Source organism: Triticum dicoccoides, chromosome 2A, assembly GCF_002162155.2.
Source record: "Triticum dicoccoides isolate Atlit2015 ecotype Zavitan chromosome 2A, WEW_v2.0, whole genome shotgun sequence".
NCBI lineage: Eukaryota > Viridiplantae > Streptophyta > Magnoliopsida > Poales > Poaceae > Triticum > Triticum dicoccoides.
This window is the reverse complement of record NC_041382.1, coordinates 430,509,840-430,528,432: the sequence shown is the minus strand read 5'-3', so window position 1 is coordinate 430,528,432 and position 18,593 is coordinate 430,509,840.

The following is an 18,593-nucleotide window of genomic DNA, read 5'->3' as shown; positions in this document are numbered from 1 at the left end:
CCATAGTCTATTTAGCAAAGCATATCTTCGACTGCCAAATATACTTTGTAAAAGAAATGGCTTACCAGCCGCTATCTGTTCGGCTTGCTTGATCTCCTCATGAGCCGCCCGGGACTCGGACCACGCCTCCTTCGCAGCTTGAAGAGCCTTGGTGAGCTCGGCTGCTTGGGCCTTGTTACTCTCTTCCAAGGACTCACACTTGGTGGAGGCTTCCTGGAGCGCCTGCTCTACTTCGGTCACTCTCGCCTCATACTGAAGGTGGGCGGCCTTTTCGGCCTCTACATCCGTAGCCGCTTTCTCTGCGGCTACTTTGCTTGCCCTCGCCTCCTCCTTGGCTTCGGCAAGGGCATTCTTGAGGGCCTCGAACTCGGTCGTGTTGCCTACAATCATTTACATAGCGGCGCATGAGCTTAAACTGTGAGTTTGCATTATAATTTAGGCTTGTAAAGGGGTCTTTCAAAGAAGCATACCTTGGGCCTCATCGAACCGCTTGTTAATATAGTCGATCTCATCGTCAGCCAGCGTCAGTTTCCGTTGTAGTTCGGATATTTCAGCATCCTTAGCTGAAGCCGCCAACAGTGCAGCCTGTTTATCAAAATAGATGAACACGTTATCTCCGATGACTATTTGATCCTCTATCCGGAATTTTTTTTCCAAAGATCCAAATAGAGTTTCAGGGGCTGCTATCTATATACACGCATATTCTTCCAATACTAAAAGCGGTTAAAGCATGTTATATCACTTACTCAAAACCTGTTTAAAAGGCTAGTGAAAGCTTAGCTCAGACCGCTTTTGGCGGACTGAACCTTCTCAACCAGCGCACCCATCGGGGTACAGTGCTCTTCCACGATGGACGCATCTTGAAGTGCTTCCCTCAACATATCCGGCGCCTCCGTTTGATAGAGGTCGCCGATTGATGTCTACTACACAACCTTCTTCTTGTAGACGTTGTTGGGCCTCCAAGTGCAGAGGTTTGTAGGACAGTAGAAAATTTCCCTCAAGTGGATGACCTAAGATTTATCAATCCATGGGAGGCGTAGGATGAAGATGGTCTCTCTCAAACAACCCTACAACCAAATAACAAAGAGTCTCTTGTGTCCCCAACACACCCAATACAATGGTAAATTTATAGGTGCACTAGTTCGGCAAAGAGATGGTGATACAAGTGCAATATGGATGGTAGATATAGGTTTTTGTAATCTGAAAATATAAAAACAGCAAGGTAACTAATGATAAAAGTGAGCGAAAATGGTATTGCAATGCGTTGAAACAAGGCATAGGGTCATACTTTCACTAGTGCAAGTTCTCTCAACAATAATAACATATTTGGATCATGTAACTATCCCTCAACATGCAACAAAGAGTCACTCCAAAGTCACTAATAGCGGAGAACAAACGAAGAGATTATTGTAGGGTACGAAACCACCTCAAAGTTATCCTTTCTAATCGATCTATTCAAGAGTCCGTAGTAACATAACACGAAGCTATTCTTTCCGTTCAATCTATCCTAGACTTCGTACTAGAATAACACCTTAAGACACAAATCAACCAAAACCCTAATGTCACCTAGATACTCCAATGTGACCTCAAGTATCCGTGGGTATGATTATACGATATGCATCACACAATCTCAGATTCATCTATTCAACCAACACCTTCAAAGAGTGCCCCAAAGTTTCTACCGGAGAGTCAAGACGAAAACGTGTGCCAACCCCTATGCATTAGTTCACGAGGTCACGGAACTCGCAAGTTGATCACTGAAACATACATCATGTGGATCACGTGAATATCCCATTGTCACCACAGATAAGCACATGCAAGACATACATCAAGTGTTCTCAAATCCTTAAAGACTCAATCCGATAAGATAACTTCGAAGGGAAAACTCAATCCATTACATGAGAGTAGAGGGGTCGAAACATCATAAGATCCAACTATAATAGCAAAGCTCGCGATACATCAAGATCGTGTCGAATCAAGAACACGAGAGAGAGAGAGAGAGAGAGAGAGATCAAACACATAGCTACTGGTACATATCCTGAGCCCCGAGGGAGAACTACTCCCTCATCGTCATGGAGAGCACCGGGATGATGAAGATGGCCACCGGAGAGGGATCCCCCCCTCCGACAGGGTGGCAGAACGGGTCTAGATTGGTTTTCGGTGGCTACGAAGGCTTGCGGCAGGGGAACTCCCGGTCTAGGTTATTTTCTAGAGGTTTCAGTATTTATAGCATTTTTTTACCTTGATATTTATAGGAATTTTGGTGTCGGGAACAAGTCAGAGGGTTCCCCGAGTCATCCACAAGATAGGGCGGCGCGCCTGGGGAGGAAGGGGGGTAGGGCGCGCCCCCACCCTCGTGGACGGCCCGGGACTCTTTTGGCCCAACTCTTTTACTCCGGGGCTTCTTTTGGTCCATAAAAAATCATCAAAAATTGGCACGTCATTTGGACTCCATTTGGTATTCGTTTTCTGTAGAACTCAAAAACAAGGAATAAATAGAAAATGGCACTGGGCTCTAGGTTAATAGTTTAGTCCCAAAAATCATACAAAATAGCATATAAATGCATATAAAACATCCTAGATGGATAATATAATAGCATGGAACAATCAAAAATTATAGATACGTTGGAGACGTATCAAGCACCCCCAAGCTCATCCTCGAGTAGGTAAATGATAACAACAGAATTTTTGATGTGGAATGCTACCTAACATATTCATCAATGTAATCTTCTTTATTGTGGCATGAATGTTCAGATCCGAACGATTCAAGACAAAAGTTTAGTATTGACATAAAAATAATAATACTTCAAGCATACTAACCAAGCAATTATGTATTCTCAAAATAACATGGCCAAAGAAAGCTATCCCTACAAGATCATATAGTCTGGCTATGCTCTATCTTCATCACACAAAATATTTAAATCATGCACAAACCCGATGACAAGCCAAGCAATTGTTTCATACTTTTGATGTTCTCAAACTTTTTCAATCTTCACGCAATACATGAGCGTGGGCCATGGACATAGAACTATAGGTGGAATAGAATGGTGGTTGTGGAGAAGACAAAAAGGAGAAGATAGTCTCACTTCAACTAGGCGTATCAACGGGCTATGGAGATGCCCATCAATAGATATCAATGTGAGTGAGTAGGGATTGCCATGCAACGGACGCACTAGAGCTATAAGTGTATGAAAGCTCAAAATGAAACTAAGTGGGTGTGCATCCAACTCGCTTGCTCATGAAGACCTAGGGCATTTTGAGGAAGCCCATCATTGGAATATACAAGCCAAGTTCTATAATGAAAAATTCCCACTAGTATATGAAAGTGAGAAAATAGGAGACTTTATATCACGAAGATCATGGTGCTACTTTGAAGCACAAGTATGGAAAAAGGATAGTAGCATTGCCACTTCTCTTTTTTTCTCTCATTTTTGGGGCCTTCTCTTTTTATGGCCTTTTATTTATTTATTTATCATCCGGAGTCTCATCCCGACTTGTGGGGGAATCATAGTCTCCATCATCCTTTCCTCACATGGGATAATGCTCTAATAATGAAAATCATCACACTTTTATTTACTTACAACTCAAGAATTACAACTCGATACTTAGAACAAAATATGACTCTATGTGAATGCCTCCGGTGGTGTACCGGGATGTGCAATGAATCAAGAGTGACGTGTATGAAAGAATTATGAACGGTGGCTTTGCCACAAATACGATGTCAACTACATGATCATGCAAAGCAATATGACAATGATGGAGCGTGTCATAATAAACAGAACGGTGGAAAGTTGCATGGCAATATATCTCAGAATGGCTATAGAAATGCTATAATAGGTAGGTATGGTGGCTTTTTTGAGGAAGGTATATGGTGGGTGTATGATACCGGCGAAAGGTGTGCGGTATTAGAGAGTCTAGTATTGGTAGAAGGGTGAGAGTGCGTATAATCCATGGGCTCAACATTAGTCATAAAGAACTCACATACTTATTGCAAAAATCTATTAGTTATCGAAATAAGGTATTATGCGCACGCTTCTAGGGGGGATATATTGGTAGGAAAAGTCCATCACTCGTCCCCAACCACCACTCATAAGGAAGACAATCAAAAAATAAATCATGCTCCGACTTCATCACATAACGGTTCACAATACGTGCATTCTACGGGAATCACAAACTTTAGCACAAGTATCTCTCAAATTCACAACTACTAAACTAGCATGACTCTAATATCACCATCTTCATATCTCAAAACAATCATCAAGTATCAAACTTCTCATAGTATTCAATGCACTTTATATGAAAGTTTTTATTATACCCATTTTGGATGCCCATCATATTAGGACTAGTTTCATAACCAAAGAAAATTACCATGCTGTTTAGGACTCTCAAAATAATATAAGTGAAGCATGAGAGTTCATCTATTTCTTCAAAATAAAACCACCGCCGTGCTCTAAAAGGATATAAGTGAAGCACTAGAGCAAATGACAAACTACTCCGAAAGATATAAGTGAAGATCAATGAGTAGCTGAATAGTTATGTAACTATGTGAAGACTCTCTAGCGTTTAAGAATTTAAGATCTTGGGATATTATTCAAACAGCAAGCAAAACAAAAGAAAATAAAATGACGCTCCAAGCAAAACACATATAATGTGGTGAATAAAAATATTGCTCCAAGTAAAGTTACCAACGAACGAAGACGAAAGAGGGGATGCCATCCGGGGCATCCCCAAGCTTAGGCTCTTGGTTGTCCTTGAATATTACCTTCGGGTGCCTTGGGCATCCCCAAGCTTAGGCTCTTGCGACTCCTTGTTCCATAGTTCATCGAATCTTTACCCAAAACATGAAAACTTCACAACACAAAACTTAACAGAAAACTCGTAAGCTCCATTAGTATGAGAAAATAAATCACCACTTAGGTACTCTTGTGAACTCATTCTAAATTTATATTGGTGTAATATCTACTGTATTCCAACTTCTCTATGGTTCATACCCTCCGATACTACTCATAGATTCATCAAAATAAGCAAACAACACAATGAAAATAGAATCTGTCAAAAATAGAACAGTCTGTAGCAATCTGGAGGTTTCGATTACTTCTGTAACTCCACAAATACTGAAAAATTAGGACGACCTAAATAATTTCTATGTTGATCTACTGTAGTTGAAATTGGTATTTTATAACTCTTTGGTAGAAAATGAAAATTATTTTTGTGAGCGCATACTTTCTGTTTTTATCCGCAAGATCAAACAACAATCACCCAAGAAGATCCTAAAGGCTTTACTTGGCACTTTATTGAAACAAAAGCTATGAAACATGATTACTACAGTAGCTTAAGAATGAGGACACGCAAAAAAAGAAGGATTAAATGGTGGGTTGTCTCCCAACAAGCGCTTTTCTTTATTGCTTCTTTAGCTAGGCATGATAATTTCAATGATGCTCACATAAAAGATAAGAATTGAAACATAAAGAGAGCATCATGAAGAATATGGCTAGCACATTTAAGTCTAACCCACTTCCTATACATAGTGATTTTATGAGCAAAGAATTTATGGTAACAATAATCAACTAGCATAGGAAAGCAAAACAAGCATAACTTCAAGATTTTAAGAACATAGAGAGGAAACTTGATATTATTGCAATTCCTACAAGCATATATTCCTCCCTCATAATAATTTTTAGTAACATCCTGAATGAATTCAACAATATAACTATCACATAAAGCATTCTTTTCATGAGCCACAAGCATAGAATTTTTTATTACTCTCCACATAAGCAAAAAAATTCTCATTCGGAATAGCGGGAGTATCATAAGAAACTCGAATACTATAAATTGTTTCCACATCAAATGAGTAATGTTCAGAAAAAGGATAATCATAATCATGACAAGTTTTATAAATATAATCATCACTATTTTTTATAGCATAAGTGCCATCACAATAATCATCATAAATAGGAGGCATGCTATCATCATAATAAATTTGCTCATCAAAACTTGAGAGACTAAAAATATCATATTCGTTAAACATAGCATCCCCAAGCTTCGGACAAACATTAATTGTAGAAAATAAATTCTCAAACATGTCATTCTCATCCAACATAGCATCCCCAAGCTTGGGTCTTTTCATATCATAAGCATAATCACTCTCATCATTAATAGTATGGATAGCACCAATAGTATAACAATTATCATCGTCACAATGAGTAATAGGAGCAACATCATTTGGGAGGGATACTTTTTTACCTTTGCTTCTCCGTCTTTTCTTTTTCTTCTTCACATCATGTGTGGGTTTAATCCTCTTTTTGGAGCTCCTTATTAATGAGATTGGTTGAATAGAAGGCTCCTCCTCGTTATCTGATTCATCATAAGAAATAATAGGAGGATATTGGAAGTCTCTTCCCTTTCATTAGTATTCTCTTCATCTTCTATTTGTTTTCTTGTCTTTATGTAATTGGCAATATAAGGATTTTCAATGCAATTCACCGCACAACACATATAAATTTCCTCTAAATCAAAATCAAGAACTTTATCAAGGAGAAATTCCTTATTTATACGTTTCATTTCTTCATAACCCACAAGCAAACTAAGTTCATTATGACGTGCAAGGGAAATCAAGTCATCACAATTTTTGGACACGATTCGATCATGAAACAATTTGCATTGGATACTTAAATGACCATGTTCATTGCAAAGTTCACAAGGATGTCTAAGAAAATTTAAATTTTCAGCACAAACATCTAGCCTTTCTTGCAACCATTTAGTTTCTAAATACTTATGCCTCTTGCAAAATCTATCTTCCCAATTTGGTGTGTACTTGGAAACTCTATGAACTCCACAAAAATGACATGCTTGTAAGAGACAATTTCATCATGACTAGTGCAATCATCATTAGTACTATGGATATTCAAAGAGTTCATAGTAACAACATTGCAATCATGCTCATCATTCAAAGATTTGGTGCCAAACATTTTAATACATTCTTCTTCTAACACTTTGGCACAATTATCGGAATCCTTATTTTCATGAAAGACATTAAAAAGATGAAGCATATGAGTCAACCTTAATTCCTTCTTTTTTTGTAGTTTTCTTTTATAAACTAAACTAGTGATAAAACAAGAAACAAAAAGATTAGATTGCAAGATGTAAAGAGATACTTTCAAGCACTAACCTCCCAGGCAACGGTGCTAGAAAAGAGCTTGATCTCTACTACACAACCTTCTTCTTGTAGACGATGTTGGGCCTCCAAGTGTAGAGGTTTGTAGGACATTAGCAAATTTCCCTCAAGTGGATGACCTAAGGTTTATCAATCCGTGGGAGGCGTAGGATGAAGATGGTCTCTCTCAAACAACCCTGCAACCAAATAACTAAGAGTCTCTTGTGTCCCCAACACACCTAATACAATGGTAAGTTGTATAGGTGCACTAGTTCGGCGAAGAGATGGTGATACAAGTGCAATATGGATGGTAGATATAGGTTTTTGTAATGTGAAAATATAAAAACAGCAAGGTAACTAATGATAAAAGTGAGCGAAAACGGTATTGCAATGCATTGAAACAAGGCCTAGGGTTCATACTTTCACTAGTGTGAGTTCTCTCAACAATAATAACATAATTGGATCATATAACTATCCCTCAACATGCAACAAAGAGTCACTCCAAAGTCACTAATAGCAGAGAATAAATGAAGAGATTATTGTAGGGTACGAAACCACCTCAAAGTTATCCTTTCTGATCGATCTATTCAAGAGTCCGTAGTAAAATAACACGAAGCTATTCTTTCCATTCAATCTATCCTAGAGTTCGTAATAGAATAACACCTTAAGACACAAATCAACCAAAACCCTAATGTCACCTAGATACTCCAATGTCACCTCAAGTATCAGTGGGTATTATTATATTATATGCATCACACAGTATTAGATTGATCTATTCAACCAACACAAAGAACTTCAAAGAGTGCCCAAAGTTTCTACCAGAGAGTCAAGACGAAAACGTGTGCCAACCCCTATGCATAAGTTCATGAGGTCACGGAACTCGCAAGTTGATCACCAAAACATACATCAAGTGGATCACGTGAATATCCCATTGTCACCACAGATAAGCACATGCAAGACATACATCAAGTGTTCTCAAATCCTTAAAGACTCACTCTGATAAGATAACTTCAAAGGGAAAACTCAATCCATTACAAAAGAGTAGAGGGGTCGAAACATCATAAGATCCAACTATAATAGCAAAGCTCACGATACATCAAGATCGTGCCGAATCAAAAAAATGAGAGAGAGAGATATCAAACACATAGCTACTGGTATATACCCTCAGCCCCGAGGGAGAACCAATCCCTCGTCGTCATGGAGAGCACCGAGATGATGAGGATGGCCATCGGAGAGGGATTCCCCCCTCCGGCAGGGTGCCGGAATGGGTCTAGATTGGTTTTCGGTTGCTACGGAGGCTTGCGATGGTGGAACTCCCGATCTAGGTTATTTTGTGGACGTTTCAGTATTTATAGGAATTTTTGGCATCGGGAACAAGTCTGGGGGGGGGGGGTCCCTGAGTCATCCACGAGATAGGGTGTGCCCCCACCCTCGTGGACGGCCCGGGACTCTTCTGGCCCAACTCTTTTACTCCGGGGGCTTCTTTTGGTACATAAAAAATCATCAAAAATTAGCACGTCAAATGGACTCCGTTTGGTATTCCTTCTCTGTAAAACTCAAAAACATGGAAAAAAACAGAAACTGGCACTAGCCTCTAGGTTAATAGGTTAGTCCCAAAAATCGTATAAAATAGCATATAAATGCATATAAAACATCCTAGATGGATAATATAATAGCATGGAACAATCAAAAATTATAGATATGTTGGAGACGTATCACCGGTGGAGTCTACACACCCCCTTCCCTTGAAGGGGGTTGCTCGCTCGACTCCGGAGCCACGTGGGTCTCTAGAGTGGTCGGACTGATCCAGGCCCTTGTCGTTAGTTTCCATGGGGGTAGTATCCCCCATGTTTTCGGCAGCCGGGGCATTACCCTCTAGCGCCATTTCAGAAGCCTTCCGCATCTACCCCTTGCCTGGAGAAGTCCTTCGGGACAACACCTCGGTGTCATCCGTGGCTCATGGCGGAGAGGCTCGCGGAGGCGTTTCGCTCTCCATCATCTCTGGCGCCAACAAGTTACCCGAAGATGATGATTGTTGGGGGAGATCATGGACCGGACTGAAAATACATAAATAAAATGTTATCCTATGACCTGTAAAAGACCAGACGTACGTATGGCATCTTTAAATACTTACGATTCAGCCGCGGGCTTCGGCCTGAGGCGCCGCTCGGGGATGACTTTGATGTCCGAATCCGAATCATCCGAAAGGAAAATCTTCCCCTCCTTGGACGCCTCCGCTTCTAGGTCCGCATATGCCACCCTTTTCTTCTCTCCCTCGAGGGGAGAATTGCTCTCCTCCTCTTCCTCTTCATCTTCATCTCCCTCATGGGAGGAGAGAACTTCGGTGTCTTCGGACGCGATGTCCGAAGTACCTTGACGACAGAGGCTACTTATGGCCTCCTTGCCCTTCTTATTAGCCTTCTTCTCCAGTGCCTAGTACGGCACCGGAACCGGCATCTTTGTTAGCAGAGAGATAGCTGGGTCTTCGGGCAGCGGAGCTGGACATTTGATCTGCTCTGCTTTCTTCATCCAAACTTGAAGAAGAAAAGGAATGCTTAGCATACTCCTCGAATCTACAAGTAGAGGTTGTGTTTGGAAATCTGAAAACATATAGGAGTGGATGGGTGAGCGCAGTCGAGGCCAAGGTCTTCGGTCATTCCCGGCCACAACTTTTGGGCCTTGGAAAGCAGCTTCCAGATTTCTTCATGCCTCATGCCGAAGAAGTGATGGAGGGTTCGAGGGCCGGTCGGATTGAACTCCCACATATGAAGAGTCTAGCGCTGGCAGGAAAAAATCCAGTGAAAAAGCATCACCTGGATCACATCAGCAAGGTTGGTGTTCTTTATCACGCCCTTGACGCACTTCTTCGGCGTCATCACCTCGTTGGACAATGCCCAGTCCAGGCCCTTTTTAACCCACAATGTGAGCCGCTTTGGAGGCCCAGATTTGAACTCAGGAGTGGCGGCCCATGTGGCGTCGTGAGGTTCTGTGACATGGAACCACTCCTACTGCCATCCCTTCACGGTCTCCATGAAGGCCGCCTGGGGCCAAGTGATGTTGGGGAGCTTGCTCATCATGGCACTGCCGCACTCCGCGTGTTGACCATAGACCACTTTCGACTTCACGTTGAAGACCTTGAGCCATAATCCAAAGTGGGGAGAATGCGGAGGAATGCCTCACACACGACGATGAACGCTGAGATGTGGAGGAAGGAATTTGGGGCTAGATCGTGAAAGTATAGCCCGTAATAGAACATGAGCTCGCGGTCAAAAGGGTGGAGAGGAAACCCTATTCCGCGGAGAAATTGGAGGATAAATACTACCCTCTCATTGGATTCCAGTGTAGGGATTATCTGCTTTTTGGCAGGAAGCCGGTGGGCAATTTCCGCGGCCAAGTACCCCGCTTCCTGGAGTTCCTTGATGTTCTCCTCCGTGATGGAGGAGGCCATCCACTTGCCCTGAGTGCCAGATCCGGACATGGCTGGAGTGTTTGCTGGTGATGGAAAGAATTGAACTCGGGTGCTGGAGCTCAAGGGTGGATGGGCTGAGGAGGAAGAAGGATGGGGTAAAAAGATGGGTCCTTATCTTCTTATAAAGGCAGTGAATATCAAGTGTCCCCTGCCCACGAGCCTTAAAGCTCGCCAATTCCCAAGGGGTCATGCAAACGGCATAGTTGGATTACCCAAACCCATATTGATGAGAATCCTATAATAAGGGGACAAGATCTCTGCTTTGACAAGACGTGTCAATGAGGACAGTGCCTCGAAATGCAAAATGGGAGGCTAAAAAATGGTTCGAGATAACAATAAGGCCAGAACATAATGTCTCGCCGACAAAGCTATTAGTAGATACGACTTATTTATTGAAGTATTTTGCCCTTGTGGTTCAGGGTTGTGACTCATACAGAGCCGAACATAGTTCTTTTGACCAACTGCTTTGGATTATTCGGAGGAGGAACCCACCTTGCAATGCCAAAGACAATCTGCATGCCGGACACATCATCATTAAAGCCGGGTTCAGGGGCTAGTGAGGGAGTCCTGGATTAGGGGGTCCCCAGATGTCCGGGTATGTGACATGGGTCGGACTAATGGGCTAAGAAGATACAAGGAAGGAGGCCTTCCCCCATGTTCGGATGGGACTCTCCTTTGCATGGATGGCAAGCTTGGCGTTCGGATGTGAAGATTCCTTTATCTGTAAACGGACTTTGTACAACCCTAGGCCCCTCCTGTGTCTATATAAACCAGAGGGTTTAGTCTGTAGAGGCAATGATAATCATATAGGCTAGACATCTATGATTTAGCCATTACGATCTCGAGGTAGATCAACTCTTGTAACCCCTATACTCATCAAAGTCAATCAAGCAGGAAGTAGGGTATTACCTCCATTAATAGGGCCCGAACCTGGGTAAACATCGTGTCCCCTGCCTCTTGTTACCTTCGATCCTCAGATGCACAGTTCGGGACCCCCTACCCGAGATCGGCTGGTTTGCACACCAACAACGGGTGAAGGGGAGATGCCCTCTGGTCGCCACCTCCTGAGACAGCGAGAAGCCCCGGACTGAGTACCGGTGGAGTCATCCACCAAAGGTCAGGCGGAAGACTGTTGGAGGGGAGGCGAAGGCACCAAGAGAACATCCCTCCCTGGCTATCACCTTAGGAGGCTGGTGATGATGATTCCAGGGATGGAGAGGAAGAGCGGGAAGAGGAGGCGGCGGTCGCCGGTCGGAGGCGAAGGCATCCATGCCATCGTACTCTGACCTGACCCCCTGCCACCTGCCTTCTCCGTCTTCCCTCGCTTTCTCCTCACCACCACTACTCCCGAGAAGTGCCAAGACTCAAGTCTGGCGCCTTCCCTGGGAAGACAGCGAGCGGCCAAGATGGCCAGGAAGGTTGAGGCACACCACTCCCCACCTTGGCTGACCGGAAGGTGCGCCTCTCATCGACATCAGCCCCAAGATTTCCAGGAGGGGCAGTGCTGGGATTACCAACGATCTCCAGCCCTGCCTCCTGGCCGAGCCTCGAAAGAAACAAGAAGATCGCCACACCAAGGACTAGGCTCACTCCCCGAGCATCAGCAATAGCATGTGGCGACATTAACCCCAACCAAGAGTCAGGGGGCTGACCCCAAGCTCTCTCCCTTAGCATAATCACTGGAAGCTTAAGATAAAAAGAGAAGGAATGCAAAGATTGGTTACTCTGCCCTCCTCCACCCCTCCCTTTTATAGGCAAGGCGAGGAGGGGGGCTGCTCCATCAACGGGCGGTTACCGTCCTCGTCCACCAATTCAAGATGACCGGGCCCTCACCTTGATGCTCTCCTGCGCCACACGCCTCTGTTACCTACCCCGCGTGATGCATGCAGCATACGTGGTGGCCAAGGATAAGGGCATGGTGGGAAGACTGAATTGGCTGTTTCTACCCCATGCATTAAAGTCATTCATGGGCCATTATTGGAGCGACCCCACCACTATTGGCTTGACGCGATGCGCGGACAAACCGGAAACTGGCCCGGGATCAAGGCCAATGAAGAAGCAAAGAAGACCTCAAGAGACCAGCCTCTTCAGCTACCCTTGTCTATGCACTTATTAGGCCCTACCCCGACGACGCCTGGCAACGCGTTCAGGGCAGGCCCGGGGGCTTCTGTCGGTGCAAGAAACACTGGGTCTGTTGCCTAGACTATGCACAGGCACGGGAATAAGATTGGGGCACCTGCCCAGATCAGAGTGCAAGAACCCCAGAGATTCTAAGGACCTGCATGCAGATCAAAGGGAGTAGTATCAAACCAGAGAAGAAGGATATCGTCGAGAGAAAAGCCTCCCTTGTCGGGCAGGAGAGCCCGGCAAGGGGCGGGGCCACCTCCAGAAATAGACAACCAAAGCACCCCGGCAGGGCCTCCCGAGGCTCACGGAAGCAAAATCACCTCACCGACTTGTCGGTGCAACAAACCCAAGGTCTGTTGCCCAGACTGTGCACAAGCACGGGAGCGAGGTTGAAGCACCAGCCCAAGTCATAATAGAAGAGACCAAGAGATTCGAAGGACCAACATGCAGATCAGAGGGACTGAGAACGAGCCAAGAAAGAAGGATATCGGCAAGAGAACAGCCTCCCTTGCCGGGTAGGCGAGCCTGGCAAGGGGCGAGGCCACCCCAGAAGCAAATGACCAAGGCGACCCGGCAGGGCCTGCCGGGGCTCACGGGGGCAAAACTACCTCACCAACCGCTCCAACACGACCCACGTTGTGAATCAGTGCGGTGTCAAGCCGCAAAGTGATCAAGTGGCAACCATTCACCACAAGGCAGCCAGTCCTTATAGAAGAAACCCACAGATGACACGTGTCCCGCGACGTGTCAAGAGAACAGGCGTGGATCTGGCAAGATAGCCTGGTAAGCCTTGCCGTGCAACCAACGATGTGATGTTAAGCGGTGCATTTAAAGCGCCCTGTCAGCCCACATAGTTAGGTATGATAGCACTGTTCGCTATCTTATCAGTGCATAATGACTACTTTGCCACCGTGGCTACCCCTTGATCTATAAAAGGAGGCCAATGGAAACCGTAAAAAGGGTGAGAAGATTGGATAACTCACACCCCCATACGCGCGTAGTTGCTGCTGCCTGAGGGCAACCCCTACCGGGCAAGTGTACTGCGCACCACCACCATCTTTTCCACCATCAATCCACCAAAGCAGGAGTAGGGGTTTACGCCTCACAGCGGCTCAAACCTTGGTAAATTGCCTGTGTGATCTCTGCCATGCTGCCCCACGCTGGTCTTCTCTTTGTGCAACGCGTGGCCCTCCCCCCCTCCGTCGAACCAGCAAGGGACCTCCTGGTCCCATAGGTGGCCATGGTTTCCCGCGACATCTTTGACACGATAGATAGGGGGCTCGCCTGCGCGAACCTGAAGGCGTGTGCAGCGCATCAACTTCATCACCATCTTCATCTTCGACGATGCCATCAACCATGGCGCCCAAGAAAAGGCCTGGTCGTTCAGCTCACCCATCCACCTCGAAGGCTCCGCCGCCCACGGCCTCGAACTCTACGAGAGGTGCGGAGGCGCACGAGGACGCAGACGCTCCTGGGGAAGTGGTCGGAGTAGGCGGCGCCATCGCCATTTCCCCCGCGGCCGACGCAGGAGCAGGAGGTGCCGGAGGAGAGCAGCTTCAACAACACCCCGACGGTCATGCTCCACAAGGTACAGGTGAGGGGGTCACTCCATCTGCGGCCCTCTCCCCCACTGATGGGCACAGCCACAGCAATGGCGCTCGAACCAAGGTGAATTGCCGCCCTCCGTCCGCCCCCACCATGGGTGTGGTCGCGGCGCATGCTCCTCCCCCGGGACGGGCCAACCAAGACGTTGGGCCCGATGGAGCCACTAGCTCTCAAGCACCCTCGCCACACCACGTCCAGGTAGTCACCCCACCGCGACCTCCCCAAGTGACAGCAACAACTCGTGCTACTGACCGCACAAAAGGGGCCATCCTCACGGTGCAATCCCCACCACGGCAGTCAGCGCGAGCGCAGCAGAATCAAGACCCGGATGATGTCTCGATGGCCTCTTCTGACCCTCAAGCACATCTAGGCCAACATCGAGCCGCAGAGGATAGGCGGAGGGGAGATGCGCGCGTCGTCGAGCAACGCCATGACGACCTCTGCCGGACCGACGGGTACGACGGCCTCAATGTCGACGAGCCTGCGCTTAGTGTTGGCGGGTGCCTACCTTTCTAGGTTTGCTACCCTGCCTTTACACGAGAGTTGCGGCAAGTCCGTTGGCCGTCCATTTGCATGTTCAAGCCAGAGATTCGTGAGAAGTTCGATGGGTGGCTAAACCCGGCAGAGTTCCTGAGCATCTACACCATCGTTGTTCAGGTTGCCGGGGAAAGAGATGAGAAGGTGTTCGCCAACTACTTCCCTTTGGCCCTCAAGTTCAATGTGAGGTCTTGGCTGATGCACCTGCCGGAGAACTCCATTTCGTCATGGGTTGACCTGTGCCATGAGTTCATTGGCGCTTTCACTGGCGGTCATCGGGAACCCGGCAGGCCTAGCCATTTGCAACTTCTCCAGCAGAAAGAAGGAGAAACCCTCCGTAAGTATTTACAGAGATTTAGTAAAGTTCATAGAAATATCCCAAATATCCATCCAGCAGCTGTAATAGTTGCCTTCCAGTCCAATGTGCACAATCGTCGTATCCATTCCAAGATGAACGTGCGGTTGCCCAAGACTGTGAAGGAGCTTTACACATTGGTGGATAAGTGTGCTCGGATGGAAGAGGGAAGGAAGTTGCCCGGAGAGGAAGATTGCACCAATGTTGATTCATAGGATGATGATGAATCAACCAGTCAGAAAAAGAGCAAGATGCGAAGTAAGAAGCGAAGAGATAAAGCAATGATGACTATCGAAGGTTAAGGTGTGCCTAGTACCGACAACAAGACCAAGGCTGAGGTCCCGGCAAGGAAGCTGCCACGTGCACTGATTGCCGGGAAGCAGCTGCTGCTGAGAAAGCCGGGAGGGGTGATGGGCTGTATTGCAAGATTCATCAAACCAAGGGCCACGACCTTCAAGAGTGTCATCAGGTAGAGCAGCTCATCAACAAACAGAGAGCAGAGTATGAGAATCGAGGTAAGGGAAAAAGGTCAAAATGTTACTGGTGGTAAGGTCCGAGGTGGTGAAGTAAACCGCCCCGACAAACACTTTCTGAGCCAACGAAAGCCCGCCAGAGGTCGAGAGAGGAAAACCTGTGATGATGAGGGTGATGGAGGGGATGAAGAGAAAACTAGTGAGCAGAGGTTTCAGAAGTCCAGAGATGCCCTATGCATTCACGGAGGTGCATCCTTTCATGCTTCTCACCGCCAGCTCAAATGGTGGGCAAGAGAGGTCAATGCCGTGGAACCAGCGCCAGAGGCTCGGAAACCGCTCAAATGGTCCCGTACGCCCATCATCTTTGACGATGAGGACCATCCTAGCCATACAACTGCAGTAGGGTGTTTGCCGTTGTTGGTCTCTCCAACAATTTGCAACCTCAAGGTCACAAAGATGCTAGTGGATGGCGGGTGAGGGAGTCCTGGATTAGGGGGTCTCCGGATGGACGGACTGTTGGACTATGAAGATACAAGATTGAAGACTTCGTCTCGTGTCTGGATGGGACTGTACTTGGCGTGGAAGGCAAGCTAGGCAATACGGATATGTATATCTCCTCCTTTGTAACCGACCTTGTGTAACCCTAGCCCCCTCTGGTGTCTATATAAACTGGAGGGTTTTATTCCGTAGGACAACATACAATCATACCATGGGCTAGCTTCTAGGGTTTAGCCTCTCCGATCTCGTGGTATATCAACTCTTGTAATACTCATATCATCAAGAATAAATCAAGTAGGATGTAGGGTTTTACCTCCATCAAGAGGGCCCGAACCTGGGTAAAACATCATGTTCACTGCCTCCTGTTACCATCCGCCTTAGACGCACAGTTTGGGACCCCCTACCCGAGATTCGCTAGTTTTGACACCGACATTGGTGCTTTCATTAAGAGTTCCTCTGTGCCATCGCCATTAGGCTTGATGGCTCCTATGATCATCGATAGCGATGCAGTCCAGGGTGAGACTTTTCTCCCCAGACAGATCTTTGTGTTCGGTGGCTTCGCACTGCGGGCCAACTCGCTTGGCCATCTGGAGCAGATCAAAAGTTATGCCCCTGGCCACCAGCTCAGGTTTGGAAGCTTAAACTACACGGCCGATATCCATGGAGACTTGATCTTCGACGGATTCGAGCCCCTGCCTTGTGCGCCGCGCGGTCACGATGAGTATGATTTAGCTCTACCATAGGACAGTGTTCGAGAACTCGCACCGGCAGCCGTTCCGAACCTCAATTCGGAGCTAGTTTCGCCATCCGTGGATGGGTGGATAGACCCCGCCACGGAGGCCGTATCCTCTGCGGCGATCGAGCCGAATATCGACCTTACCCTTCACGAGAGCCGTGTTGCCAAACTGCCAGATCCTTCTCCGGCCACGGACTCCGAACCGCCTGCGCCCGTTCCTATCGAATCCGACTAGGTGCCGATCATGGAGTTTACCTCCACGGATATTTTTTAGCACTCGCCCTTCGGTGACATACTGAATTCATTAAGGTATCTCTCCTTGTCAGGAGAGTCCTAGCCGAACTACGTCCGACAGGATTGGTATGCGGATGCCAAAGAAATTCGCCGCCCACCCACCACCCACTTAGTAGCCACTGTCGATGACTTAACCGACATGCTCAACTTCGACTCCGAAGACATCTACGGTATGGACAATGATGCGGGAGGCGAAGAGGAACCACTGCCCACAGGGCACTAGACAGCCACCTCATCATACGATATATACATGGTGGACACACCCAAAGAAGGCAATGGCAACAAGACAACGGAGGATGACCCCTCCAAGAAGCAAACCAAGCGCCAGCGTCAGCGGCGCCGCTCTAAGCCCCGCCAAGGCAAAAGTGGAGATACCGGCACAGGAGATAATTGCACTCTGGACAGTGCCGAAGACGGCAACAATCCCCTCCAGCAAGATTTAGGGCAGGAGGATGGAGAGGCCAGCCCTCCTGAGAGAGCGGCAGATGGAGAGGCGGAGGATGATAATTACATGCCTCCCTCCGAAGACGAGGCAAGCCTCGACGATGATGAATTCGTCATGCCAGAGGATTCTGCCGAACGAGAGTGCTTCAAGCGCAGGCTTATAGCCACGGGAAATAGCCTTAAGAAAAAGCAGCAGCAACTTCAAGCTAATCAAGATTTGCTAGCTCATAGATGGAATGAAGTCCTGGCAGCCGAGGAACATAAACTCGAACGCGCCTCCAAGAGTTACCCAAAGTGCAGGTTGCTACCCCGACTGGAGGAGGAAGCACCAAAACCTACATCCCCGGCGTATGACGCGGCTGATCGGCCACCTCGTGGCCGCGACAGAGAAACATTCCAGCCAAAAGCTCAACCCGCACCCCGACGCCATTCAAATAAAAGGCATGGGGAAATACGCTAGACCTGCGAGATGTATTGGAGGACAAAGAAAAACATGCAAGATCGATCTACGGATCATGAGGGAACGCCACTATGCGAGACGATAATCGTCACGTCAGATATAGTAAAAGTAAGTCTGGTCGGGCTGAACACAGCGGGCAAGACTCATTTGAGCTGCGTCGCGATATAGCCCAGTACAGAGGCGCCGCACACCCCTTATGCTTCACAGATGAAGTCATGGATCATCAAATCCCAGAGGGTTTCAAACCCGTAAATATAGAATCATACGACGACACAACAGATCCCGTGGTATGGATCAAGGATTTCCTCCTGCACATACACATGGCCCGTGGTGATGACCTACACGCCATCAAATACCGCCCACTCAAACTCAAAGGACCAGCTCGGCATTGGCTCAACACCTTGCCAGCAGAGTCCATTGGCTGTTGGGAATATCTGGAAGC